This window comes from Palaemon carinicauda, chromosome 23 (assembly GCF_036898095.1).
Source record: "Palaemon carinicauda isolate YSFRI2023 chromosome 23, ASM3689809v2, whole genome shotgun sequence".
In the NCBI taxonomy this organism is placed as follows: domain Eukaryota; kingdom Metazoa; phylum Arthropoda; class Malacostraca; order Decapoda; family Palaemonidae; genus Palaemon; species Palaemon carinicauda.
The window spans coordinates 109871889-109899320 of record NC_090747.1 but is presented as its reverse complement, the minus strand read 5'-3'; the positions used below and the strand labels follow the sequence as shown (position 1 = coordinate 109899320).

Genomic DNA, 27432 nt, shown 5'->3' with positions numbered 1-27432 from the left:
ACTCCTTCAAGTCGTCCGTCGTCAACTCCTCGTGGTACTCCTCGATAAGTTCATCGATATCTTCCTCACTAACTACCAGCCCCATGGACGTACCAAGATGTACGATGTCAGCCACCTCAGACTGCTGAATTGGTTCAGGATCGTCAACGATCTCGGCTTCTCCTCCAGGCTTCCCGAACCTCTCGAAGTCTCGTGCAGAGACAGCATCAGGCCACAGCTTCCTCCAAGATGAGTTTAGGGTACGCCTCGAAACTTCCTGCCAAGCGAGATCGATGAGTTTGAGGCATATCGCGATGTTAAAGTGATCTTTCCAAAATTCACGCTGAGTGAGGATTGTACTCTCTGTGACTTGGAAACATCTCTTGAAGAGATGCTTCGTGTACAATTTTTTAAAATTAGAAATAACTTGCTGGTCCATGGGCTGGAGGAGAGGGGTGGTGTTAGGCGGTAGATACAGGACCTTTATGAAGGAATACTCGGCCAGAAGATATTCCTCGAGGCCAGGAGGGTGAGCTGGAGCATTGTCCAACACCAGCAGACATTTCATAGGGAGGCGCTTTTCTTCCAAATATTTTCGGACAGTCGGACCGAAGCAGACATTCACCCAATCAATGAACAGTTGCCTCGTTACTCAGGCTTTTGCATTCCCCTCCCACATCACGGGAAGGTTCTCCTTAATGACTTTGTGGGCTTTGAAGGCTCGGGGATTTTCTGAATGGTACACCAGCAGGGGCTTTATCTTGCAGTCCCCACTGGCGTTTGCATAAAAAGCAAGGGTAAGCCTGTCCTTCATAGGCTTATGTCCGGGTAGCCTCTTCTCCTCCGCCATGATGAACGTCCGACGAGGCATTTTCTTCCAGAAAAGCCCAGTTTCGTCGCAATTGAAAACTTGCTGCGAACTGTAGCCTTCCTGCAGAGTCAACTCGTCGAACGTTTTAACAAAGGCTTCGGCGGCCTTCGTGTCCGAGCTGGCTGCCTCCCCATGCCGTACCACTGAATGGATGCCAGTCCTTTTCTTGAACTTCTCGAACCACCCACGAGAAGCCTTGAACTCCGGGGGTTCCTGCTGGGATGTTCCTTCTCCTGCTCCTTCTTCGGCCTGAGCACGCACGAGATCACTGAAAATGGCGGAGGCCTTCTGGCAAATTGTAGTCTCAGTGATGGTGTCTCCTGAGATCTCTTTGTCCTTGATCCACACAAGAAGCAGCCTCTCCATCTCGTCATGTACGTGCTTTTTCTTGTTGGAGAAAATAGTGACGCCCTTAGAAGGTGTTGCTGCTTTGATGGCCGCCTTCTGCTTCAGGATGGTGCCTATTGTAGACGGATTCCGGCCATACTCCTTGGCGATCGCACTTAAACGCATGCCAGACTCGTACTTTTTCACGATTTCAAGTTTCGTCTCCATCGAGAGCATCGTCTTCTTCTTCTTTCCTTCGGCAACATTCTTGGGACCCATGGCTACAGTAATACGTAATATAATACACTACGTAACGTTATATACAGTCTATGTATAGTAAACACTAATACAGTACAGTGCACAGTAACGAATGTTTATTAACGATAACACGTGGCGTACGAATGTACTATATATTAACACTAAGTCAAACAAGCGAAAGCACACAACACAATGTCTGTTAACGATACCGCGGTCGGAACGAAAAGAGAGAGAGAGAGAGATGAACGCCCGTGCGTAGGCAAGCTGGGATAGTTGCCGACCAATAGGAAAGCAGGATCTTATGGCGTCAGCTAGCGTCTGAGTAGGGAGATAACCAGTGGGTGAGCGGGAGGCTGTGAGTGAGTCTACCCAAGTTCAAAGTCAGGCGGCGCGCGCTTTTTAAAATTACTCTCGGCGAAGAGTTGGGATCTCGTAAAGTTTTCGTATCCTGAAATTTTATCCGTATCCTGGGGCATAAAAATCTTCGAATCACTTTTCGCATCCTGAATTTTTCGTAAGCAGAAACTTTCGTATCCAGAGGTATCACTGTAGTACAAAAAGGGTACAGAACCTAACAAACCCACCTAACCTAACCAAGTAGTTGACAGGTCACAAACCTTGGGTATTTACTGAGAACGGTAAAATTAGCCTCGATACGAATGATGCACAGCGTTACCAACGGTACGGTGACATTACTAGCGATAGCAATTCTAGATATTTCCATACGTATTTTAAATAATTTATCAATATAAGTTTTACACAATACATAAAAAGTACAAAAAGGGTACAGAACCTAACAAACCCACCTAACCTAACCTAACCTAACCTAGGAGTTCCCAGGTCCCAAAACTCACGTATGTACTGGGAATGTTGAAATAAGCAACGTTACCAATGATACACAGTATTAACAACGTTACAAAGGCATTGCTAATGGTAGCAATGCTATGGTAATATTGTCATGTATATTTTAATGAATTGTTACTTACACACTTTACACAATATATAAAAAGGTAAAAAAGGGCATATTCCCTATATAACATGTTTGTCAGTGGGTAGGTGCCCACTGGGGACACAACCCACTGAGGACAGTAGAACTTTGGGTACCGTTGCAGTGTCTTAAGTCCACGTCCCAGGCATAGGAGTTAAGACGTCACAGTCTCCACACCCCCGTGACCCACAAGTTTCAACATCCGGGTCATAAAAGTAAGTCGTTCATTTCTTTAATTTAAATGTTTTTAGTGTGTAGCTCAACACTACCTTTTGCCATTACAAGTTAGTGACCTGGGAAGGGGGTCTGGGTGCTTGCCCAAGGCTAGGGGTTGTGACCTGGGAAGGGGGTCCGGGTGCTTGCCCCCAGCTAGGGATTGTGACCTGGGAACTTCTAGGTTAGGTTAGGTGGGTTTGTTAGGTTCTGTATCCTTTTGTACATTTTTATATAGTGTGTAAAGGTTATATGGAAAAATGCTTTAAAATACACCTGCTAATATTATCGTAGCATTGCTAACGTTAGCATTGGCAGTGTAACTTTGGTAACGTTGTGTAACATTGCTAATGTTAGCGTTCGTGGTACATACATTCTTGATGAGTGAAGTGACACTTGAATTTGAACAAGTCATTATATTTAAAAATTTTAACAGAAAATATATAACAAGAGAAATTATATTTACACATTTTAACAGAAATACCCTATTCTATGTTAGAGATCATAATACATACAGGTGGCCGCTATCATACATACACCCCCGTGACTTTCCATCTAATTATCCGTGGAGTCATTTGTAACTGCTCATCGGATCATAAATACCTCCTTACTTAATTGAGCTAATAATTTATTGGTACAGTATTTCTGTCATGTGCTCGCTTCGCTCGCAATTAAACATTATCTCATTGCCCCTATGTTCTGGCAAGCGTAATATGCTTCCTTATGAGTGTTAGTCCCGTGAGCTAGTATTTTGGTGTTAATTATCAATTATTCAAACTTAGAATTTCATTACCTTGGTTATTATTACTCGGCGCTTCACGGTTATGGGTTTAAACAGCTGTACTAGTAATTTTTTATAAACATATGCTGATTTTAATAATTTTGGAAAAATTGTGTGAAGATAAAATAAAACTGTTAGTTGTCAAAGGTAAATTCATGTACCAGCTTATTAATATGTAGTATGCATATTACAAAGCATAGACATAATCATCGCTTATTAACCAAGTAATACTACATCAGAATTGGGATCGAAATATAGTTTAAAGCAAAGGAGGATATTGAATGCTTTATATTTTTTATAAATTGATGCAATCTGAATATGAAAAACTTAAAATCCCTCGGAAGTAATGATTACCTAAATATTGGCCAATGTTTCATGTCGGATTTTGTCTGTTCCAATAAGATCTGACAGGTGTCGTGCGATGCTGTTTAAATTCTGGTAGGCCTATTTTACAATTTTTTTTTTTTTATATTGAAGTTGGGAATGGGGACAATACTGAAACCTGATTAGATCTCTCATCGCTAATTTATCAAATTAACTAATTTGAAAGAATTTAATTGGAATAAAAAAAACTGCCTTCAGTCGATATTGATTACTTAGTGATGGCTTTTAATCCTTTCAGTGTGTTGTCTAGCAAATCTTTCTGTTTCAGTATAATTTTACTATAGGCTAAATATAGCAATTTGAAAGCCCTGGTTTGTTTGCTTTTTGTGGCAACCAGCTTCAAAATGTCACTTGTAGTTTTGTAGTGTGCTCTGTAGACTTTTATTAAATGCTAAATGAAATCCATGCAGGAAAGTGAGTCACCATCTGAATTGGGTAGAGGTGGTAGGCCTAACGCAAGTGAAAAAATGCTTTGATAGGTAAATGTTAACACTATCACCTCTAAATTTACGATAACACATATCCAAATACTCTGGACATTGTTTTTTTAATATTAAACTTAGCCGGTGAATATATAATAGCTGACGTCTCCGACGGCTCGACAGAATTCAAAAACTCGCGAGCGATCGCCATGAAGGTAGCGGGTGTGCCCACCAGCGCCAACTATCGGCCAGATACCGCATATACATGTAAACAGCTCCAGTTCTTCTCTGTCGGTTCCATCGACAAGTCGATTCCACTCGCTATTATGACCTCGAGTTTTCTACAGAATTGGTGAAGTACTTGGTTTTGGTTTTATTGCTTTCGCCGTGTTGGATTATTCAATACTATCCTCAAAAGAAATGCTTTTGAAAGGAGAGTAAAAGTGTTTTGCCCTTGCTTTTATCTCTGGTTTTTTTCCATAGAGTAAAAATGGCCGACCCTTCCCTTAGTACGGAAGTGTGTTTTAGGCTTTTAGCAATTATCTTATCACGTTATAAATTGTTGTTGTTAATTATAGATTTTCCTCTATATATTTTATATCTCACCCGCCTTTATTAGGCCTCTTTGATTAGCTTTCCATTTATAATAAACATCAAGATAAATTTTAATGATTTGTTTCTATGCGGCCTTACCTATTCCTCCCCTAATCCGAGAGTAGGCGGTCCTAACTTGGAAACCGAAGTTAAACAACGTTGAGCCCTTTCAACTTTTATTTTCGTTAAGTTTAAATCATTTGCTCTGTAAGAGTTATTAAATGAATATTTTTTAGTAGATATTTTATGAAAGATTTTCTTTGAATAGTCTTCGTGCTGTTTCAAAGATGAACTAACGTTTGGTTTATTTATGCTACGCAGTTTGCGCTCTATCGTTACGATAGAGAAAGAGAGAATCACGGTTTCACTTGGCAGAAAGAGTAAATCGATTCTGACGTTTTGTTCATTCTTCTTTCAAACTGAAATGTTTTAAATACTAATTTAAAGGAACTTGTTAATTTTCAATTTCTTAGTCCTATCAGTTTTTTCCTTTGGTCAAATAACCTGTTTATTGACGAAGGGTACGTGGGCTTTTCTCTTCTGTGTGAAATCAAGAGAGAGAGAGAGAGAGGAAGAGAGAACGTTCCGATCTTTATTCTCGTCCCAAGCGAGTAACGTTGTTCTCGAGTCAGTTTTTTACTCAAGTCCCAAGTCTCTGTACGGGGAGAAAGAATAAAACTTTTTTAGTTTTTATTCTCGTCCCAAGGCACTGTACGGTGAGAGATTGAAAACGTAGTTTTTAATGAACTAGTGTTTAGTCTCCTCCCCAGTCACTGATCCTTTTAACTTTATATATTTCCGTTTTATTCGATATATATGTTTACTGTTTTTTTGCTTGTATTAATGTGCTAACATTATACGACTTATTTCGCAATTATAACCTTTTGATGTAGGGGAGAATTGCGTGCTTCAGGTAGAAATCAGTTTTTATTCATGCCTAATGTGAAATTATTGAAAAATTCGATTTCAGTGAAGTAAGTGCAAAAACAGAAAATTGTAGTGATAAAGTGATAATTGCGCAAAGTGTTATCAGTGTTGCGACAGAGGGTTCGTCTGTTCGTGCCTATCGTTCGCCTAGTCCGAGACCTCTTGCAAGCTCCCATGCCCCAGGGAGAGGTAATGTCGTAGGACTTATGGGTTCGAGAGACTAACCAACGAGCAGACGTTCCCTATATGGTTTCAGGCGTGTCTCGTCAAGACCGCCCCTACCATAAGACGAGCGAGACGGTTTTCTCCTCGTCATCCGAAGGCTTATCGCGTAAGAAACCGTGGAGCAAGGTTTCGAGACCCTTAAAGCGAAAGTCAGTCCCTTCAGGACAGGTCCAGCGTCCTGGTTGTAGCCATTGGGACAGCTCTGACCCTGTGCAGTCATCGGAAGACTGCTCGACGCCTAAACAGAAGCGTAACACAGGCTCCGAGAGTCTTAGTGTAGGCAAGGTTTTGCAGTCACAGACGTTACCCTCGTCTCTTACCGCACCCATTCCCGTTGATCCTAAATGGGTTGTACTGCAAGACATGCAGAATAAGCTTGCCTCTCTTATGGAGGACTATTCTGCTGAGCAGGTTCACGATGATCCTCGCCGCTTAGCTGATCGAGATCCTGGCCGTCAGCCGCCCAAAAGAGCCTTTGCTCGTCCTGTTGACGTTGACGTTACAAAGTCACGTCAGTCACGTTTTGTAGAGCCTCACTCGATGCAGTCCCGTGTTGACTTTCAGCCGCTTGTGGACGTTCAGCCGCTGCCGCATGCTCTTGTTGACGTTCAGGACGTTCGCCAACCAGCGAAGTTGACTTGTTTTGACGTTGAGCGTCAAGCACCGCAGTCAAGAGTTGTTTTGACTGCTCAGTCTAGGCAGTCAAGGCAGTCTCGAGTTGACGTCGAGCGTCCTCCCGCACCTGTTGTTGTTGCTGGTCAGTCCTTTAAGCAGTTACATGACGTAGCGTCCTTGACTGCTACTGATGCTCCTTTGCGTGTGGACTCTGCTTGTCAAGCATTGCCACCACGGCAGGTCTCTCCCTTGCTTGAGACTCGGCAATTGTCGGACGAGGTTCCTTCAGATAAGGAAGTTGCTGATCCCCCTCCTACTGATATTCCCTTGGGGACTCTGTCAGACGGAGAGGAGCCTAAAGCTGCTCAGCCCTCTATGGACTTTAAATAAATCATGCTGATTTTCAAGGATCTTTGTCCGGATCATTTTGTAACTGCTGCTCCTCGTTCGCCTAAACGTCAGAGTTTACACTAGGCCTAGCTACTTCGAAGCCGTTGTTTTCTAAGCTAGTGCTCTCTCGCTCTTCTAAGAGAGCTTTACGTTTGCTAGGCGACTGGTTGATCACCAGGAGGAGTTTGGGGGAAACAGCCTTTGCTTTCCCTCCTTTTAAACTGGCTTATAGAGCGAGCGTCTGGTATGACACGGGAGAAGTTCTCGGCTTGGGAGTTCCTGCCTCTGCCCAGATAGACTTCTCAAACCTCATAGACTCTCCCTGGCGCCTGGCCATGAGACGCTTCAAGATTTTATGGTCGGCTTCAGAGCTAGACCATCTCCTGTTAGGAGTTTTTTTTTTTTTTTCGAGCGTTTGAAGTTTTGCTGTACAATTATGTCATGCATAGACAAGGCTATCAGGGATGGCTCCAATAATCTGACAGCCACGTTCTCTGCAGGAACAAGACTATCAGGGATGACTCCAATGATCTGGCAGCCACGTTCACTGCAGGAGTACGTAAGATGCAAGTGCGCTCAATGTGTTCATTGTCAAGACAAACTTCACGATGAAGTCTACCAAGCTGTCTTGACAGCATTAATGGAAGGCGACTGGATGGTCTCTCTCGACCTTCAGGATGCATACTTCCACATCCCGATTCATCCAAACTTTCAACTACATCTGAGATTTGTGGACGGAAAAGTAATGTACCACTGTCGAGCACTGTACTCCGACCTCATTCCTGCTCCTCTTGTTTTTACAAGGCCCTTGCAAAATGTAGCAAGCTTTCTACATTTTTTGAGGATTCAGAGCCTCCCTTTATTTTGACGACTGACTAATCAGGGCGTTCGTCATTATATCGCTGTCTGGAGAGCCTCCAATGGTCATTAGACCTAACCAAGGAGCTAGGTCTCATAGTGAACGTAGAGAAATCGTAACTTACAGTATCCCATCCCAGACTATTCTTTTTTTGGGAATGGAGATACTGTGTATGATTTTTCGACCCTTTTCGTCTCCCGCAAGAATGGAACAAGCTCTGTTAAAAGTCCTTCACTTGCAAGAGAAAAACATTTGCTCTGTAAGAGTTTGAACTAGCCTCGTGGGAACTCTTTCATCGCTGGAGTAGTTCACTCTCTGGGGAGACTCAACCTATGCCCTTTCCTATTTCACCTAAACATTGGAACAAGGAGAAGGGCTTAGTGAGTATCTCTTTCCCAATCTCCAACTCAGTCTAGACATGTCTGACTTGGTGGGACAGCAACATCAGACTTCGAGAAGGTCTTTCTCTTGCGATCAAGAACCCAAACCATGTGTTGTTTTCAGATGCAGCGGATTTGGGTTAGGGAGCTCCACTGGACAGTCTGGAACCTGGTTCTTTGATCCACGGATCAAAAGGAACTCCTTTTAAGGCAGTAACATCTCTCCTTTGGCGAGATTTGTGCAGAAATGAATGTCTTGGCGGACGGCCTCAGCAGAAGAGGACAAGTCTTCTCCATGGAGTGGACGTTGCATAAGACTGTGTGCGAGAAGCTATGGATGACATGGGGTCTACCCACCATAGATCTTTTTGCTACTCTCTCTGACAAAGAGGCTCTCGACTTACTGCTTTCCAGTTCCAGATCCAGAGGCAGCTCACATAGACGCTTTCCTGCTGGACTGGTCTCACCTGGACGTTTATGCCTTTCCACCTTTCAAGGTCCTAGACAAGGTGCTGCAGAAGTTCACCTCTCACGAAGGGACCAGGTTGACATTGGTTGCTCCACTCTGGCCCGCGAGAGAGTGAGTAACAGAGGTACTTCAATGGCTGGTAGACGTTCCAAGGAGTCTACCTTTAAGGATGGATCTCTTACGGTAGCCACGTAAGGAGTCTTCAGCAAAGCCTCCCCGCGCTTCGTCTGACTGCCTTCAGACTATCGAAAGACTCTCAAGAGCTAGAGGATTTTCGAAGGAGGCAGCCAGAACGATTGCGAGAACTAGTAGAGCATCTACCATCAAGGTCTATCAGTCGAAGTGGGAAGTCTTTAGAGACTGGTGCAAGTCATCATCCATTTCCTCTTCCAGTACCTCTGTAGCCCAAATTGCAGACTTTCTCCTACATCTGAGAAATGTTCGCTCCCTCTCAGCGCCCACTATTAAGGGCTACAGGAGCATGTTGGCGTCTGTGTTCAGACATAGAGGCTTAGATCTGTCCAATAATCAAGATCTCCTTAAGTCCTTCGAGACCTCTAAGGAGCGTCGTATGGCAACTCCTGGATGGAACTTAGACGTGGTCCTAAGGTTCCTAATGTCCGACAGGTTTGAGCCATTACATTCAGCCTTCCTGAAGGATCTCACCCTCAAGACGCTTTTCTTAGTGTGCTTGGCTTCGGCTAAAAGGGTCAGTGAGATCCATGCCTTCAGTAGGAACATCGGCTTTTCTACAGATAAAGCCACATGTTCACTTCAGCTTGGTTTTCTTGGCCAAAAATGAACTGCCTTCTCGTCCTTGGCCTAAGTCATTTGATATACCTTGCCTGTCAGAGATCGTAGGCAACGAGCTTGAAAGAGTGCTGTGTCCAGTTAGAGCTCTGAAGTTTTATTTAGCTCGGACTAAATCCTTACGAGGTGGATCTAAGGCTTTGTGGTGCTCAGTTAAAAAGCCTTCATTGCCTATGTCAAAGAATGCTTAGTCATATTTTATTAGATTTTTAATCCGAGAGGCTCATTCTCACTTGAGTGAAAAAGAGCGTTGCTTGCTTAAGGTTAAGACGCACGAAGTAAGAGCTATAGCAACTTCTGTGGCCTTTAAGCAAAACAGATCTCTGCGAAGTATTATGGACGCGACCGTTTGGAGAAGCAAGTCGGTATTCGCGTCATTTTACTTAAAAGATGTCCAGACTCTTTATGAGGACTGCTACACACTGGGTCCATTCGTTACAGCGAGTGCAGTAGTGGGTAAGGGTTCTACCACTACATTCCCTTAATTCCAATATCCTTTTAATCTTCTCTTGAAATGTTTTTTTTTTTAATTGGGTTGTACGGAAGGCTAAGAAGCCTTTCGCATCCTTTTTGATTTGGCGGGTGGTCAAATGTCATTTCTTGAGAGCGCCCAGATTAAGGGTTTTGATGAGGTCCTGTTGTATGGGTTGTTGCCCTAGATACTTCAGCTCCTGGGAGTCTTTCAGCATCCTAAGAGGATGGCTGGGCTTCGTGAGGAAAGCGGACTAACAAGGCAGAGTAATCGTTAGAGTCAGCTTCCTTACCAGGTACCTATATTTATTTGGGTTTGGTTATGATATAACTGTCAAAAACTCTAAGCATATACGCCGTAAACTGTATTAATTCTGGTCTCTACCCACCACCATGGGTGTGTATCAGCTATTATATATTCACCGGCTAAGTTTAATATTTAAAAATATTTTGATTATAAAATAAATTTTTGAATATACTTACCCGGTGAATATATAAATTAAAGGCCCCCCCTTCCTCCTCGATAGAGACACAGCGGGATGAGAAGAACTGGAGCTGTTTACATGTATATGCAGTATCTGGCCGATAGTTGGCGCTGGTGGGCACACCCGCTACCTTCATGGCGATAGCTCGCGAGTTTTTGAATTCTGTCGAGCCGTCGGAGACGTCAGCTATTATATATTCACCGGGTAAGTATATTCAAAAATGTATTTTATAATCAAAATATCATTTTTTCTAAGAATATTTCCTTATAATCACAGAGTAAAAACACTGGGGATATTTCTTGGTTTTCAATACACATCTTGTGATGGCACCTCCATACAGTACTGTACATACTTTTCTTCCTGCAACAAACAAAAATTCCCACAGTTTGGGACCTTCACACAATTAGGAAGAATGGTATGCCTATGCAAATAATTATTAGTAACCACTTCATTTTTTAAACACCCAAAAATATGTGTAATATGTATGCTCGCAACCAGAACAGACTTATCATTCACAAACTAGAGCATAAGGAGAACTGTTGGAAAAAAACATCTTAGGAGAATCTCATTCTTAAAGGTAGATAATTGACCAAAAAATAAGTCATGTGATAATAAAGAAGGTGCTGATTGATCATTTGTACAAGATTGCAAAAGGCAGAAAAGAGGTTCAACTAAAAAGAGAAAATTGGAAATTTGAAATTAAAAATTGTTTTATTCAGGGGAAAACTTTGTTTACAACAAATGCTACATACAATATAAGAAAGTGTCGAAGTTACTAATATGTTTCATTGTATAGGGTTGATATATACCCTTTAATGAAGGCTATTGATTGATACAGTGCAGGTTAGGCTAGATAATAGTGTATGATGCAGGAGGCAAGTTAAGAGGACCTGATGCCCTAGCTTAGGTTAGGTGGGTATAGTTATGTCAAGTGACATCCATTTATTTCATTACTCTTTTCCTTCCCAAAAACCCTAATTACCTACTTTTATCCTCCATTCTTGTTGATCTCTGAGGTCACATATCTCGGAAACTTTATTTGTTTCTACAAAAAATACGAAACATCCGTTCTTTGCATAAAAGAAATGGTGTAAGCTGGCATATGGCTATAAAGATTTTGGTGTCGACAACTGTTACCAGTGGTAGCGGGAAGAAGCGCTCTCCCTCGGTCACTCATACCTTCTCTACTTTGATTTCAGCTGTGGTTAAAAACAGACGTCTATCCACGTTCTCAATGGCTGGCTAAAATTTAAAACTTTTCCTTTTTCTTTTCAGGTGTGATTTGGTATGTGGTTACTTGAGGGAGCACGACATGTGTGTACTTTTAGGTCCCTGGAGAACAGACACACTCACTGTCTTTGCCCTTCATGCATAGGACACTCCTGTTCGGAGGCTTCCTCTTGCCCAGAGTATAGGGAGTGGTTATCCTCCCAGTTGGAGTGGTATGGCAGGAGAAGAAGTAAGTCTAAAAGGGATTCTTTGCCTTTAGGGTTTTCCTCAAAGTCTAAGAAATCCTTACTTCTTTTTCTCTCCATTGGTACTCTCCTCTCTGACTCTCTCGAGCAATCTCCCCCAGGAAACGGTCATAAGTGATGGCCGTTTGACTATGTCAACCTTCAGGTCAGGCCTCCTCTTCCTCCTCCCTAATGTAGCTGAGGAAGCTGCCTCCTGGGAGGAGACCATATCGTAAGATGCATTGCCTCTGCTGCGGCCATTCTTTGGACTTTGGATCCCCCCCTCTAAAGACTGGATTTTGGTGTTGGCGTGCTCTCCCTCCAGGATTAGTGCACACGTTGAGCTTGCTAAGCACGAGGAAATCTTCGTTTATCCTCCCACTTCTGAGCTCATTGTCCCTCTGTTGTTTTACGTTAGACACCCTTGCAAGCAGCAAGCATAAGAGTTTGTCCTCACCCAAGAGCCCACCTCCTCAGGCTGCTAAGAAGTGTCAGCGCACTTGATCTCTTCGAAGCAGTGCTCTCAGCAGGAGCACCCAGTAGATTTTATCATCATCCTGTAGCCCAGTGTGTACCTAACCTTGCCACTGGGGTCTCACGACACTCTTAGTATCCAGCGTGCGCAGTTACCCACGGTAACTCGCCAGGCACTCTTTGCTAGTCAAAGCTCACCAGGTATGTTGGCATGGAGTAGCATAACAACTCCATGCACAGGCGAGTGCAATTTACCACTCCACGTAGCTCGTAAGACAGTCATGTGCACCTGTCACTCGTGCTCCTTTGATGGGCAGTGACATTGCGCAATAGCTTACAGGTTTGCTGTGCAGCCCATTAGTTGGCTCTTGATTGTTTGTGATCACCTGTGTCTGTACTAAGGAGTGCGCAAGGAACCAGTTTAGCGCACTTTTGATGCATCCCCAGTAGGCTCACGCTCCATTTCAGCAGCATTCCTATGTGAGCCAGCTGTGCCTGGGTTGGATAGCTAGGTAGGCTACAGATCATCTGCATATATTAGTCTACAGGTTTATCTAAACTGTGGTTGATCGTTGGTACAGTATAGATGCTGAAAACCATTGGGGGCCAACGACCCCTCTGGGAGGCCGTTTTTCTGTTTTCAGACATCTGCTTTTCCTACCATCCATTTCAACAAAGAAAAGTCTGTTACTCAGCAGTGACTGGATAATATGCACAATGCCAAGGTTAAGAATAACTTTGGCAAGTTTCAAAAGAAGCAACCTGTGGTTCAGTGTGTTATAGGCTGCTATTAGGCCAACAAATACTTCCCTTGTGGTTTTCCTAAGCTCAAAGTCATCCTCAATACACTGAGTGAGGCTAAGTACTTGGGAGCAGTAGGATCTTCTTGTCCTGAAGCCAGCCTGGTCTGGTGATAGTTGTTCTTTGACTGTGGGATCTAGGCAGGCCATCATCATACAATTTGTATAAAATGCAGAGGAGAGAGAATGGATGATATCTCTTAGGGATCATTGGGTCTTTGCCAGGCTTTAGTAAGGCTACAACCTTAGGCAGAAGAAAGTTTACTTCTTGTCCCCTTCTTTCTTAATATTTTATACGTAAATAATGTACCATTAATTTCTGTATTCAGAATTAAAGTAAGGATATAATGAAAGTCTTGATTTATTGTTTGTCATGGAATTAATATACCCCACCCAATTATTCATGTCTTAAAACATGTGTATTTGGAAATGTGGTAAAAGGATAATTTGTGCTGCAATCCAAGAATATTGTATTGCTTGTGTATATGAGATTTATTTTGTTATGGTTGTAACCATTTACAATACCTGTACTTTTAATCCTGTTGTATCCGACATTCATCTTGAACGTGTTTGAGATGAAATATGATAAATATATTTTTTTTAGCCTTGTCAAGGAATGATTAATAAGCTCAGAGTGAAGAAGGATTTGAGCAATGATTATATACTTATAAATAATACGTATTCCTCTATAGTATTAAGCTCCAATGTTTTGAAGTAATTAAGTGAAGTGTGTTTGAAGTATCTCTCTTTTGATTAAAGATAAGAAAATTTTGAATCGCTAGTTTATCATCTTGTTTTTTGAAAGAATCTGTTTTTTCTGTGAAGTACATTATTTTACTTTTAATTTATGAAAATTTTAAGAACCTGTTAATTATTGATACTGTGAAACTTACTCTAATATGTTTTTATTCTAGGAATTCCACCTTGGATGCATTACCATCGTGATCAGTGGCAGTTGTATTCGTCACTAAATGCTTCAAGATATAAATCTTCAGAAAATTTGAAGTACTGTACTGTTGTAGGACTACTGCTGAGCTTGATGCTGTTTAATTTGTATGTATTATGAAGCTGAACATTTGTACCATCTTATACTGTACTGTTTAGACAAAGGTATGTACGAACTCATGTTTATCCTGGTCTATTATGTTTTTTACTCATGATTGTTGCTGAAGTATTGAGAAGTCACAATACCTGTGGATGCATATTTTGGTGTACCCTACCATTTTTATTAATTTGTAAGTAAATGGCAACTGATTTAATGAGACAGTGTAGTAAAATAATGGAATAGCATCCAAAAGATTAATTGTTTGTACACAAATACAAAACTTCGGCCTTTACATAAGGTATTGATACCAAGGCATCTAAAACTTGGTCATTTAACTTTTATCAAGGTGTCGGAAGTTACCGTCTGGTAGTGGGGAAGTCCTGCCCCCTTTTCGGCTGTTAGGAAGTCCCGCCCCCTTGCCAGTGCACTGAAAAATCACTTTGATTCTGGCCACCAATTGACACAGACATCCTATAGGCACTCATACAAACTTGGTTTTTTCCAACATTTTACTTTTTCTCTTTCTTTTTTGCCTGAAGTTGAAGCTGGACTTCCCCAGGAATGTCAAGTAAATGCAGCGCTTCCATAGTGGGAGTGAGGGGGATCCTGATACTTTGTGCCCTTCACACATGGGGCATGTATGCAGTTTAGACTCCTCTTGTGAGGAATGTAGGGAGTGGTCACCCTCCCAGTGGCAGGTGTATGGCACAAGGGGAAAGAAGGTGGCTGAAGTGTAAGACTTTGCCCTTGAGCTCATATTTGAGTTTGAAGGAAGTGAATAAACTTGCTGTTTAAACTCACGGTACTCTGCCCTCTGACCCTTCACCGTCGGTCTCCTCTGGAGGCAAGAGTGTTGGTGAATTAATTCCTGGTAAAGTCTCGAGGTTGAGAGACTCGCTTGTTTCCCCTATCAAAATGATGAGGCTGTCCTTAGGAAAGATCCTGCCAATAATAATTTGCTTGCAATTCACGATGCTATGCTACACCTTTGGATTTCCCTTGGACTAAAGGGTTCTCCATTCAAAGAAGGACTAGCTCTAGCACTTAATCCAGTAAGGGGATCGAGACAATTTCACACAATTTTGACCTACAGCCTGAACTTGAGTTGTTTTGCCAACATTCTGCTCTCAAGTCAGGCTTCCTTGTTTGTCCTACACTCTACTAGGTCAACGAGGAACTCTGTATCAGAAGGAACTGGCTTTCCTTCTCAAAGGAGATGCTATAGCCTTTCCAGCTATGGTAAGTACGCTTTTCCTTGCAAGTCTCTAGGTCAGGGTGTGCCCTCACTTTCCAATACTCGTTCCCACGAGCAATATGTCTCTGAGCGCTCAAAATGTCTCAGCTCGCACCTTCTCCTCGGCAATGATTATATACTTATAAATAATACGTATTCCTCTATAGTATTAAGCTCCAATGTTTTGAAGTACCTAAGTGAAGTGTGTTTGAAGCATGTCTCTTTTGATGAAAAATAAGAAAATTTTGAATCGCTAGTTTATCATTTTATTTTTTGAAATCTTTTTTTTCTGTGAAGTACATTATTTTACTTTTAATTTTTGAAAATTTGAAGAACTTGTTAATTATTGATACTGTGAAACTTACTCTTATGTTTTTATTCTAGGAATTCCACCTTGGATGCATTACCATCGTGATCAGTGGCAGTTGTATTCATCACTAAATGCTTCAAGATATAAATCTTTAGAAAATTTGAAGTACTTTACTGTTGTAGGACTACTGCTGAGCTTGATGCTGTTTAATTCGTATGTATTATGAAACTGAACATTTGTACCATCTTATACTGTACTATTTAGACAAAGGTATGTACGAACTCATGTTTATCCTGGTCTATTATGTTTTTTTACTCATGATTGTTGCTGAAGTATTGAGAAGTCACAATACCTGTGGATGCATATTTTGGTGTACCCTACCATTTTTATTAATTTGAAAGTAAATGGTAACTGGTTTAATGAGATAGTGTAGTAAAATAATGGAATAGCATCCAAAAGATTACTTGTTTGTACACAAATACAAAACTTCGGCCTTTAAATAAGGTATTGATACCAAGGCATCTAAAACTTGGTCATTTAACTTTTATCAAGGTGTCGGAAGTTACCGGCTGGTAGTGGGGAAGTCCTGCCCCCTTTTCGGCAGTTAGGAAGTCCTGCTCCCTTGCCAGTGCACTGAAAAATCACTGATTCTGGCCACCAATTGACACAGACATCCTATAGGCACTCATACAAACTTGATTTTTTCCAATGTTTTCCTTTTCTCTTTCTTTTTTGCCTGAAGTTGAAGCTGGACTTTTCTCTTTCTTTTTTGCCTGAAGTTGAAGCTGGACTTTTTCTTTTTTGCCTGAAGTTGAAGCTGGACTTCCCCAGGAATATAAAGTAAATGCAGCGCTTTCATAGTGGGAGAGAGGGGGATCATCATACTTTGTGCCCTTCATCCATGGGGAATGTATACAGTTTAGACTCCTCCTGTGGGGAATGTAGGGAGTGGTCACCCTCCCGGTGGCAGGTGTATGGCACAAGGGGAAAGAAGGTGGCTGAAGTTTTTAAGACTTTGCCCTTGAGCTCATATTTGAGGTTGAAGGAAGTGAATAAACTTGCTGTTTAAACTCACGGTACTCTACCCTCTGACCCTTCACCGTCGGTCTCCTCTGGAGGCAAGAGTGTTGGTGAATTAATTCCTGGTAAAGTCTGGGGGTTGAGAGACTCGCTTGTTTCCCCTATCAAAATTGATGAGGCTGTCCTTAGGAAAGATCCTGCCAATAATAATTTGCTTGCAATTCACGATTCTATGCTACACCTTTGGACTTCCCTTGGACTAAAGGGTTCTCCATTCAAAGAAGGGCTAGCTCTAGCACTTAATCCAGTTAGGGGATCGAGACAATTTCACACAATTTTGACCTACAGCCTGAACTTGAGTTGTTGGCTAACATTCTGCCCTCAAGTCAGGCTTCCTTGTTTGTCCTACACTCTACTAGGTCAACGAGGAACTCTGTATCAGAAGGAACTGGCTTTCCTTCCCAAAGGAGATGCTATAGCCTTTCCAGCTATGGTAAGTACGCTTTTCCTTGCAAGTCTCTAGGTCAGGGTGTGCCCTCACTTTCCAATACTTGTTCCCACGAGCAATATGTCTCTGAGCGCTCAAAATGTCTCGGCTCGCACCTTCGCCGCGACAAAGTGGGAAGAACTTGCCTCACCAGACCTTGTAGGTGATATACACACTCAGTAGATTTTGTGCAGATGCACCAGTTAGATAACTGAAATATGGTAAATGCAACTAACTTTATCTTATAGATAAGTTTCCTATTAAAGGACAAGGGCTTGTATTTGTTTATGAACAAATCAAAAAATTGTAGATTTTTTATTTTTTCTAATTATACAAATTAGAGCTCTTTAAGTTATATTTCCTGCTGCTACCACCCTGCTAATCTGAGGTTTAAGGTCCAAGTGGTTACTCAGTGTGGTTGGGAATGGTGGGGTGGGCACTTCTCCGCCAACCGCCACTAACTACTGACACCTCGTTATAAGTATAACAGCTGAGTTCTAGCTATGCTGAAAGCATACTCCTATTAAAGGACTCAGGTTTTTATAGTTAAGAATAATACAAAGTACTTTAACATTTATGATTTTACTCATGTTTTGAACAAAGTTAGTTTTATAATAGAGCAGATTCATGACTGGAGTAAAGTTAACTTAAGGCTTCTGATGGTAGACCTTTAATATGCTACTGTAACATTGTAATTCAATTTCGAAACATTATTGCCAGTTCTTGGATTTTAGTTTTCTTAGATCATTTGTTTAGGCATTTTGCTGCTTAGTGACTAAAATTTCTTATTTACTTTTGCCTAATAGTTTGGTATTACTTTTTTGGAATATCCAAATTGAGGACTATTAAATAGAAAAATTCGATTAATTTTTTAAGTAGAAAAATAAACATTGATATTAGGTTTCTGTTAAGCATGTGATATCTGTTAAGTGTGTGACCATGATCGGAACTAATTTGTCTTCAAGTTTCTCGGTACCCACCAATTAAATTGCGGGAGCCGCAATATATTCAGAAAGTGGAATTGGTTAGAATTTTGTTTTTTCTTGTACAAAGCAAGAAGGGTTGCAACACCAAAACCCTTTTTTGTATCGGGTTACTAGTTATCATCATCATCTATTGATGCAAAGGGCCTTGATTAGATTTCACTAATAGTCTCTTATCTTGAGATTTTAAACCAATACTTCTACTTCATGCTTCATAGTCCTCAGCCATGTAGGCCTGGGTCTTCCAACTCTTTTAGTGCCTTGTGGAGCCTAGATAAACGGTTGGTGAACTAAGCTCCCCTGAGTAGTGTGAAGAGCATTTCCAACCCATGTCCATCTACCCCTCACCATGATTCCATGCATATATGGGATCCTAATCTCTTTTATGGTATCATTTTTAGTTCTGTACTTTCATTTAATTCCCAATATTCTTCTGAGGGCTTTATTTTCAAATCTACCGAACCTGTTGGAGATTGTTAAGTGTTTAGCAGTACACAAGTCTAATTTGCCTGTTCCAAAAATCTGTTGTATGTTCTATTAGGGGTGCTCAAAACTTTGCAATTGTGATGTGCATCTTCAGTAGCACATAGGTTCTTGATTTTCTGTTGGGAGGCATGTATAACCTTAAATATTATTATTAAGGGGGCCACTCGTGCAGTAGTAACAGGTATTTTAAGCATCTAATAATTTCTCTCCTAAAAGTAGATGCTGTTTTCTGCTTATAATGTTTTATATATAAAGAATGCACCTTTGACATGTGCTGTACAGTATTGATAATTCAGGCAAGGAGGGAGTTATTAATTATAGCAAAGCAAGGAATGGGATCCTGTTTTGTTTTCTTGAAAAACTCCGGTTTATGGTTTCTCAGGGTCTATACTGTATCCTATGATTCATTTCTTGCTCGTATATTCTGTATTGTATTTGTGTAGGATGATTATTTTAGGTAAATATTGTATTGGTTATTTGTTTGAGTTGTTTTTTGATATTTTTAATCATTTACAAAACTTTTAATCATGCCTTATATAGGGTTGTTGGTAACTATGTGATAACCTCCCTGACTGGTGATGGCCAGACTGGGGTTTGAGTCCCGCCCAAACTCATTAGTTCTTTTAGTGGCTGCAACCTCCCATCCTTGTGAGCTAAGAATGGTGGATCAGTTTATAGGGAGCCTACAGGTTTACCTGCTGAGTCATCAGCAGCCATTGTCAGGCTCTCCCTGGTCCCAGCCTGGATGAAGAGTGCCGAGGGTGCTAATCATTATGTAATGTATATATTGTCAGTCTCTATGGCATTATCCTGCTTGCTAGGGCAATGACACTGTCCCTTGCTTTGCCCTTCATGAGTAGTCTTTAAACACACCAAAAGGAAATATGTAAATTATAATCTTATTTGTAGCCTTTTTAAGGAATGTTGAATAAATTAAAAGTAAAGAAGGAATTGAGCATCACCTCATAGAAATCATTCATATTCCTGTACCCGATATTAAAACATTGCAGTGTTTAGACGACAGTAGGTGGAGCATACTTGGAATAATGTCTTATTTATTGGAGGTTATTGAAAAATAGGAAGAATTAAGAAAAGTTTTTACAAGAAGTTTGTTTTTTTGAGAAATTATCTGACTAGGACCTTTTTTTTTTTTTTCAATATGTAAAAAAATAAACCTGTACTTCATTGATACTGTAAAACTTACTCTGTGTTTTATTCTAGGAATTCCACCTTTGAAGAAGTACCATCATGTGTGATTTGTAATTGCCATCAAGACCATAATCTTCTGTAGCAGCATCATGATCAGTGAAAAATTTAGTATATAAACTACTAAATGGATGAAGGCTTAAATTTTTAGAAAATCTGAAGCACTGCTGGTCATTGTACAGTGAACCCTCGTTTATCGCGGTAGATAGGTTCCAGACCCGGCCGCGATAGGTGAAAATCCGCGAAGTAGTGACAGCATATTTACCTATTTATTTAACATGTATATTCAGACTTTTAAAACCTTCCCTTGTACGTAGTACTGTTAACAAACTACCCTTTAATGTACAGAACACTTAATGCATGTACTAACGTACCCTAAACTAAAACAGGCACAAATATTAAGGGCGACTTTATATCATGCGTTTCCTAAACACGCCAAAAAGCACGATAAAAAATGGCAACCAATGTTTTGTTTACGTTTATCTCTGATTATAATGAAGAAACAAACGCATTTACACATCTGTGTATAGGTTAGTTTCTGCATCGATTATATTGATTATTCAGTACAGTATGTTGATTTGGTTATTACTAATGTTTTACTTAATTTTTCTTAGGACTTCCAAATGAAATGTTTTTCTTTATGACGCCGCCTGAAACGATGGCGTCATAAAGTACGCTCAGTAAACAAACTAAGGAATTTAACGCGCATGATGAAAGTGATAAATAATGATATTACAGTAAAAGCTTTAATAAAATATGTTATTACAAATATTATTTACCGTATCTATATAAAATCATACATACGTAGCAAAGCAGGAAAACAATCTACGAGAGAGAGAGAGAGTTGTTTTACATACGTAAATGTAAATTTTGAACAAAAAAAAAATAGCCCCATTTCATATAAAATAGTTTACAAATATTTTACTTTATCATATTACAGTAGTCTGTATAATACTGTAAAGTTCAGTACAGTATGTTGTTGTTAAAGTCGTGGCGATGAAATTCTCACGAAACAAAAACACGCCATTTGAGTACAACAGCTGATTCTCTCTCTCTCTCTCTCTCTCTCTCTCTCTCTCTCTCTCTCTCTCTCTCTCTCTCTCTCTCTCTCTCTCTCTCTCTCTCTCTCTCTCTCTCTCTCTTTTCATGTTATACAATACTTACATTTAGATGAAGAAACTAAAATTAGTTTTCTTAGTGTCAATTAAATACGAAACGAAATAATTAGGCCGAGTCTACATCCATTTCAATCATAGCTAAAAATACGGCATCCGATTTCATCAGCAAACCACTATTTTTTGGGAAATATCATTTTATTCTAGAAAATTGCCACTCTTTAAATAGTTAATTGCACATTAAGAAAGCGTGTACTTTTGTTTTTAAATTTCGGGTTTGTTTTAAAAATCGAGTATTGTTGACTTCTTTTTTTTTTTGACTTTTGGCTGTGATTAGATCAGCTGTCATCCAGCTGCCGCTCTTGAGTGTGTACGAATACACTAACAAAGTATCATTTATACCATTTCTTAACTTATTCAAACCGTCTACAGTATACAGTTGATATTACATAAGCACCAATGTGTTATAACCTATCAATTTTTTTTGTTTATTACATTTAAACCCCCCCCCCTCTCTCTCTCTCTCTCTCTCTCTCTCTCTCTCTCTCTCTCTCTCTCTCTCTCTCTCTCTCTCTCTCTCTCTCTCTCTCTCTCTCTAACAAATGATATCTTTGTTGCTCCTCAAAGTTTCATTTATATTGAAAATCAATCATGATTCAATTTTCCTTACTTTCTCCAATCTCGCACCATCGGTCACTTCGCGGTATTTTCGATATTTCTGGAAAATCCGCGATATATGTATATACATGGGTTATGAAAAAAATCCGCGAAGTGGTGAATCCGCGATGGTCGAACCGCGAAGTAGCGAGGGTTAACTGTACTGTAAGTCCGCTCCCTTTTTATCACTATAATGGGACTGTCTAATGTAATTTCATTTCTCTCTCGGAACCTTCACTCATCCTCTTTATACAATGACTTCACTCCTTATATCTTGATACTGTAAATCTCCTCCTCCTTTTTGTACTGCAACTTAGCTCCCCTTCTTTGTACTGTATCTCTTAATCTTCTGCCATTCTGCTTCTTCTCTCTTTAAACTCTGCTCTTTCTATTTTGTTAAAATAAGTCTGCTCCTCCTGTTCTAGCACAATGGCCCTTCTTCTGTATGGCTACTGAAATTTGGCTCCTCTCTTTACTGCAACTCTACTCCTCTCCTCTTACAACTATTCTGCTCTCTTTATACAGCAACTTTGCTACTCCCTCTCTTCCTGTACTTTTAATCCTATGTTGTATCCGACATTCATCTTGAACGTGTTTGAGATCAAATATGATAAATATATTTTTTTTAGCCTTGTCAAGGAATGATTAATAAGCTCAGAGTGAAGAAGGATTTGAGCAATGATTATATACTTATAAATAATATGTATTCCTCTATAGTATTAAGCTCCAATGTTTTGAAGTACATAAGTGAAGCGTGTTTGAAGCATGTCTCTTTTGATGAAAAATAAGAAAATTTTGAATCGCTAGTTTATCATCTTGTTTTTTTAAAGAATCTGTTTTTTCTTTGAAGTACATTATTTTACTTTTAATTTATGAAAATTTTAAGAACCTGTTAATTATTGATACTGTAAAACTTACTCTAATATGTTTTTATTCTAGGAATTCCACCTTGGATGCATTACCATCGTGATCAGTGGCAGTTGTATTCATCACTAAATGCTTCAAGATATAAATCTTCAGAAAATTTGAAGTACTTTACTGTTGTAGGACTACTGCTGAGCTTGATGCTGTTTAATTTGTATGTATTATGAAACTGAACATTTGTACCGTCTTATACTGTACTGTTTAGACAAAGGTATGTACGAAGTCATGTTTATCCTGGTCTATTATGTTTTTTACTCATGATTGTTGCTGAAGTATTGAGAAGTCACAATACCTGTGGATGCATATTTTGGTGTACCCTACCATTTTTATTAATTTGTAAGTAAATGGCAACTGGTTTAATGAGATAGTGTAGTAAAATAATAGAATAGCATCCAAAAGATTACTTGTTTGTACACAAATACAAAACTTCAGCCTTTAAATAAGGTATTGATACCGTGGCATCTAAAACTCGGTCATTTAACTTTTATCAAGGTGTCGGCAGTTACCGGCTGGTATCCTGTAGGCACTCATACAAACTTGTCTTTTTCCAACGTTTTACTTTTTTTTTTTTTCTCCTGAAGTTGAAGCTGGACTTCCCCAGGAATGTCAAGTAAATGCAGCGCTTTCATAGTGGGAGAAAGGGGGATCATCATACTTTATGCCCTTCATCCATGGGGAATGTATGCAGTTTAGACTCCTCCTGTGGGGAATGTAGGGAGTGGTCACCCTCCCGGTGGCAGGTGTATGGCACAAGGGGAAAGAAGGTGGCTGAAGTTTTTAAGACTTTGCCCTTGAGCTCATATTTGAGTTTGAAGGAAGTGAATAAATTTGCTGTTTAAACTCACGGTACTCTGTCCTCTGACCCTTCACCGTCGGTCTCCTCTGGAGGCAAGAGTGTTGGTGAATTAATTCCTGGTAAAGTCTTGGGGTTGAGAGACTCGCTTGTTTCCCCTATCAAAATTGATGAGGCTGTCCTTAGGAAAGATCCTGCCAATAATAATTTGCTTGCAATTCACGATTCTATGCTACACCTTTGGACTTCCCTTGGACTAAAGGGTTCTCCATTCAAAGAAGGGCTAGCTCTAGCACTTAATCCAGTAAGGGGATTGAGACAATTTCACACAATTTTGACCTACAGCCTGAACTTGAGTTGTTGGCTAAAATTCTGGCCTCAAGTCAGGCTTCCTTGTTTGTCCTACACTCTACTAGGTCAACGAGGAACTCTGTATCAGAAGGAACTGGCTTTCCTTCCCAAAGGAGATGCTATAGCCTTTCTAGCTATGGTAAGTACACTTTTCCTTGCAAGTCTCTAGGTCAGGGTGTGCCCTCACTTTCCAATACTCGTTCCCACGAGCAATATGTCTCTGAGCGCTCAAAATGTCTCGGCTCGCACCTTCGCCTCGACAAAGTCGGAAGAACTTGCCTCACCAGACCTTGTAGGTGATATACACGCTCAGTAGATTTTGTGCAGATGTACCAGTTAGATAACTGAGAGATGGTAAATGCAGCTAACTTTATCTTATAGATAAGTTTCGTATTAAAGGACGAGGGCTTGTATCTGTTTATGAACAAATCAAAAAATTGTAGAATTTTTATTTTTTCTAATTATACAAATTAGAGCTCTTTAAGTTATATTTCCTGCTGCTACCACCCTGCTAATCTGAGGTTTAAGGTCCAAGTGGTTACTCGGTGTGCTTGGGAATGGTGGGGTGGGCACTTCTCCGCCAACTGCCACTAACTACTGACACCTCGTTATAAATATAACAGCTGAGTTCTAGCTATGCTTAAAGCATACGCCTATTAAAGGACTCGGGTTTTTATAGTTAAGAATAATACAAAGTACTTTAACATTTATGGTTTTTCTCATGTTTTGAACAAAGTTAGTTTTATAATCGAGCAGATTCATGACTGGAGTAAAGTTAACTTAAGGCTTCTGATGGTAGACCTTTAATATGCTACTGTAACATTGTAATTCAATTTCGAAACATTATTGCCAGTTCTTGGATTTTGGTTTTCATAGATCATTTGTTTAGGCAGTTAGCTGCTTAGTGACTAAAATTTCTTATTTACTTTTGCCTAATAGTTTGGTATTACTTTTTTGGAATATCCAAATTGAGGACTAGTTAATAGAAAAATTGTATTAATTTTTCAAGTAGAAAAATAAACATTGATATTAGGTTTCTGTTAAGCATGTGATATCTGACCATGATCGGAACTAATTTGTCTTCAAGTTTCTCGGTACCCACCAATTAAATTGCGGGAGCCGCAATATATTCAGAAAGTGGAATTGGTTAGAATTTAGTTTTTTTCTTGTACAAAGCAAGAAGGGTTGCAACACCAAAACCCTTATTTGTATCGGTTTACTAGTTATCATCATCATCTATTAATGCAAAGGGCCTTGATTAGATTTCACTAATAGTCTCTTATCTTGAGATTTTAAACCAATACTTCTACTTAATGCTTCATAGTCCTCAGCCATGTAGGCCTGGGTCTTCCAACTCTTTTAGTGCCTTGTGGAGCCCAGTTAAACGGTTGGTGAACTAAGCTCCCCTGAGTAGTGCGAAGAGCATTTCCAACCCATGTCCATCTACCCCTCACCATGTAGGCTTGGGTCTTCCAACTCTTTTAGTACCTTGTGGAGCCCAGTTAAACGGTTGGTGAACTAGCTCCCCTGAGTAGTGCGAAGAGCATTTCCAACCCATGTCCATCTACCCCTCACCATGTAGGCCTGGGTCTTCCAACTCTTTTAGTACCTTGTGGAGCCCAGTTAAACGGTTGGTGAACTAAGCTCCCCTGAGTAGTGCAAAGAGCATTTCCAACCCATGTCCATCTACCCCTCACCATGATTCCATGCACATATAGGATTATAATCTCTTTTATGGTATCATTTTTAAGTCTGTACTTTCATTTAATTCCCAATATTCTTCTGAGGGCTTTATTTTCAAATCTACCGAACCTGTTGGAGATTGTTAAGTGTTTAGCAGTACACAAGTCTAATTTGCCTGTTCCAAAAATCTGTTGCATGTTCTATTAGGGGTGCTCAAAACTTTCCAATTTTGATGTGCATCTTCAGTAGCACATTGGTTCTTGATTTTCTGTTGGGAGGTATGTATAACCTTAGATATTATTAAGGGGGCCACTTGTGCAGTAGTAACAGGTTGTTTAATGCTGCTTTCTGCTTATAATGTTTTATATATAATGAATGCACCTTTGACATGTGCTGTATTGATAATTCAGGCAAGGAGGGAGTTATTAATTATAGCAAAGCAAGGAATGGGATCCTGTTTTGTTTTCTTGAAAAACTCTGGTTTATGGTTTCTCAGTGTCTATACTGTATCCTATGATTCAGATCTTGCTCGTATATTCTGTATTGTATTTGTGTAGGATGATTATTTTAGGTAAATATTGTATTGGTTATTTGTTTTTGTATTTGTGTAGGATGATTATTTTAGGTAAATATTGTATTGGTTATTTGTTTGTGTTGTTTTTTTATAAATCATTTACAAAACTTTTAATCATACCGTATATAGGGGTTATTGGTAACTATGTGATCACCTCCCTGACTGGTGATGGCCAGACTGGGGTTTGAGTCCCGCCCAAACTCATTAGTTCTTTTAGTGGCTGCAACCTCCCCATCGTTGTGAGCTAAGAATGGTGGGGCAGTTTAGAGGGAGCCTACAGGTCTACCTGCTGAGTCATCAGCAGCCATTGTCAGCCTCTTCCTGGTCCCAGCCTGGATGAAGTGCCGAGGGTGCTAATCATTATGTAATGTATTATATTGTCAGTCTCTCTGTCATTGCCCAGCTAGGGCAATGGCACTGTCCTTTGCCTCTGCCCTTGAGTAGCCTTTAAACACATGTAAAATTTAATCTTTCCTTTTTAAGGAATGTTGAATAAATTCAAAGTAAAGGAGGAATTGGGCATCACCTCATAGAAATCTTTCATATTCCTCTACTCCTCTACTCGATAGTAAAACATTGCAGTGTTTAGATGACGGTGGAACAAACTTAGAATTCCATCTTTTATTTGGAGGTTATTGTTATTTGGAGGTTATTGAAAAATATGGAGAAGTAAGAAAAGTTGTAAAAAGTTTTTTTTTTTTGAGAAATTTTCTGAGTAGGAACTTTTTTTTTTTTCTTCTCCAATATGTAAAAAAATCAACCTGTACTTCATTGATACTGTAAAACTTATTCTGATGTGTTTTATTCTAGGAATTCCACCTTTGAAGGAGTGCTGTCATGTGTGATTTGTAATTGCCATGAAGGAGTGCTGTCATGTGTGATTTGTAATTGCCATCAAGACCATAATCTTCTGTAGCAGCATCATGATCAGTGTAAAATGAATTATATAAACTACTAAATGGATAAAGGCCTAAATTTTTATGAATTCTGAAGCACTGCTGGTCATTTATACTGTAAGTCTGTTCCTTTTTTATCAATATAATGAGAGACCAATGTAATTTCAATTCTCTCTAAAACTTCACTCATCCTCTTTTCACTCCTCCTCCTTTTTGTACTGCGTTTCTTATTCTTCTCTCTTTAAACTCTGCTCTTTCTATTTTGTTAGAAATAAGTCTGCTCCTCCTGTTCTAGAGCACAATGACACATGAATGGCTTCTGAAATTTGGCTCCTGTTTACTCCAACTCTACTCTTCCTCCTGCAACAATTTGTTTCTTCTTCAGCTCTGCTACTCCCTCACCACTTGCAACTCTTCTCCACTGCCTATGTACAGGAACTGTGACAACTCAAACTTTAGTAAACCTATAAAAACTTCAGCTTCATTACTCTG

At 40.0% G+C, this 27432-nt stretch overlaps 1 long non-coding RNA gene and 1 pseudogene across 2 annotated transcripts in view; both read left to right on the top strand.

Annotated features, from left to right (window-relative positions):
- LOC137617077 (uncharacterized) overlaps window positions 1-13894 on the top strand; it is a 53695-nt pseudogene extending 39801 nt beyond the window's left edge.
- The window catches only part of LOC137617363 (uncharacterized), a 136260-nt gene extending 109353 nt beyond the window's left edge, over window positions 1-26907 (top strand). For both annotated transcript variants that reach the window (XR_011039644.1, XR_011039643.1), the window contains 5 exons: window positions 14091-14286; window positions 15840-15978; window positions 19963-20128; window positions 22659-22854; window positions 26855-26907. This is a non-coding gene — a long non-coding RNA (uncharacterized lncRNA). The remainder of the gene's footprint in view (window positions 1-14090; window positions 14287-15839; window positions 15979-19962; window positions 20129-22658; window positions 22855-26854) is intronic.
- The last annotated feature ends 525 nt before the right edge of the window (window positions 26908-27432 follow it).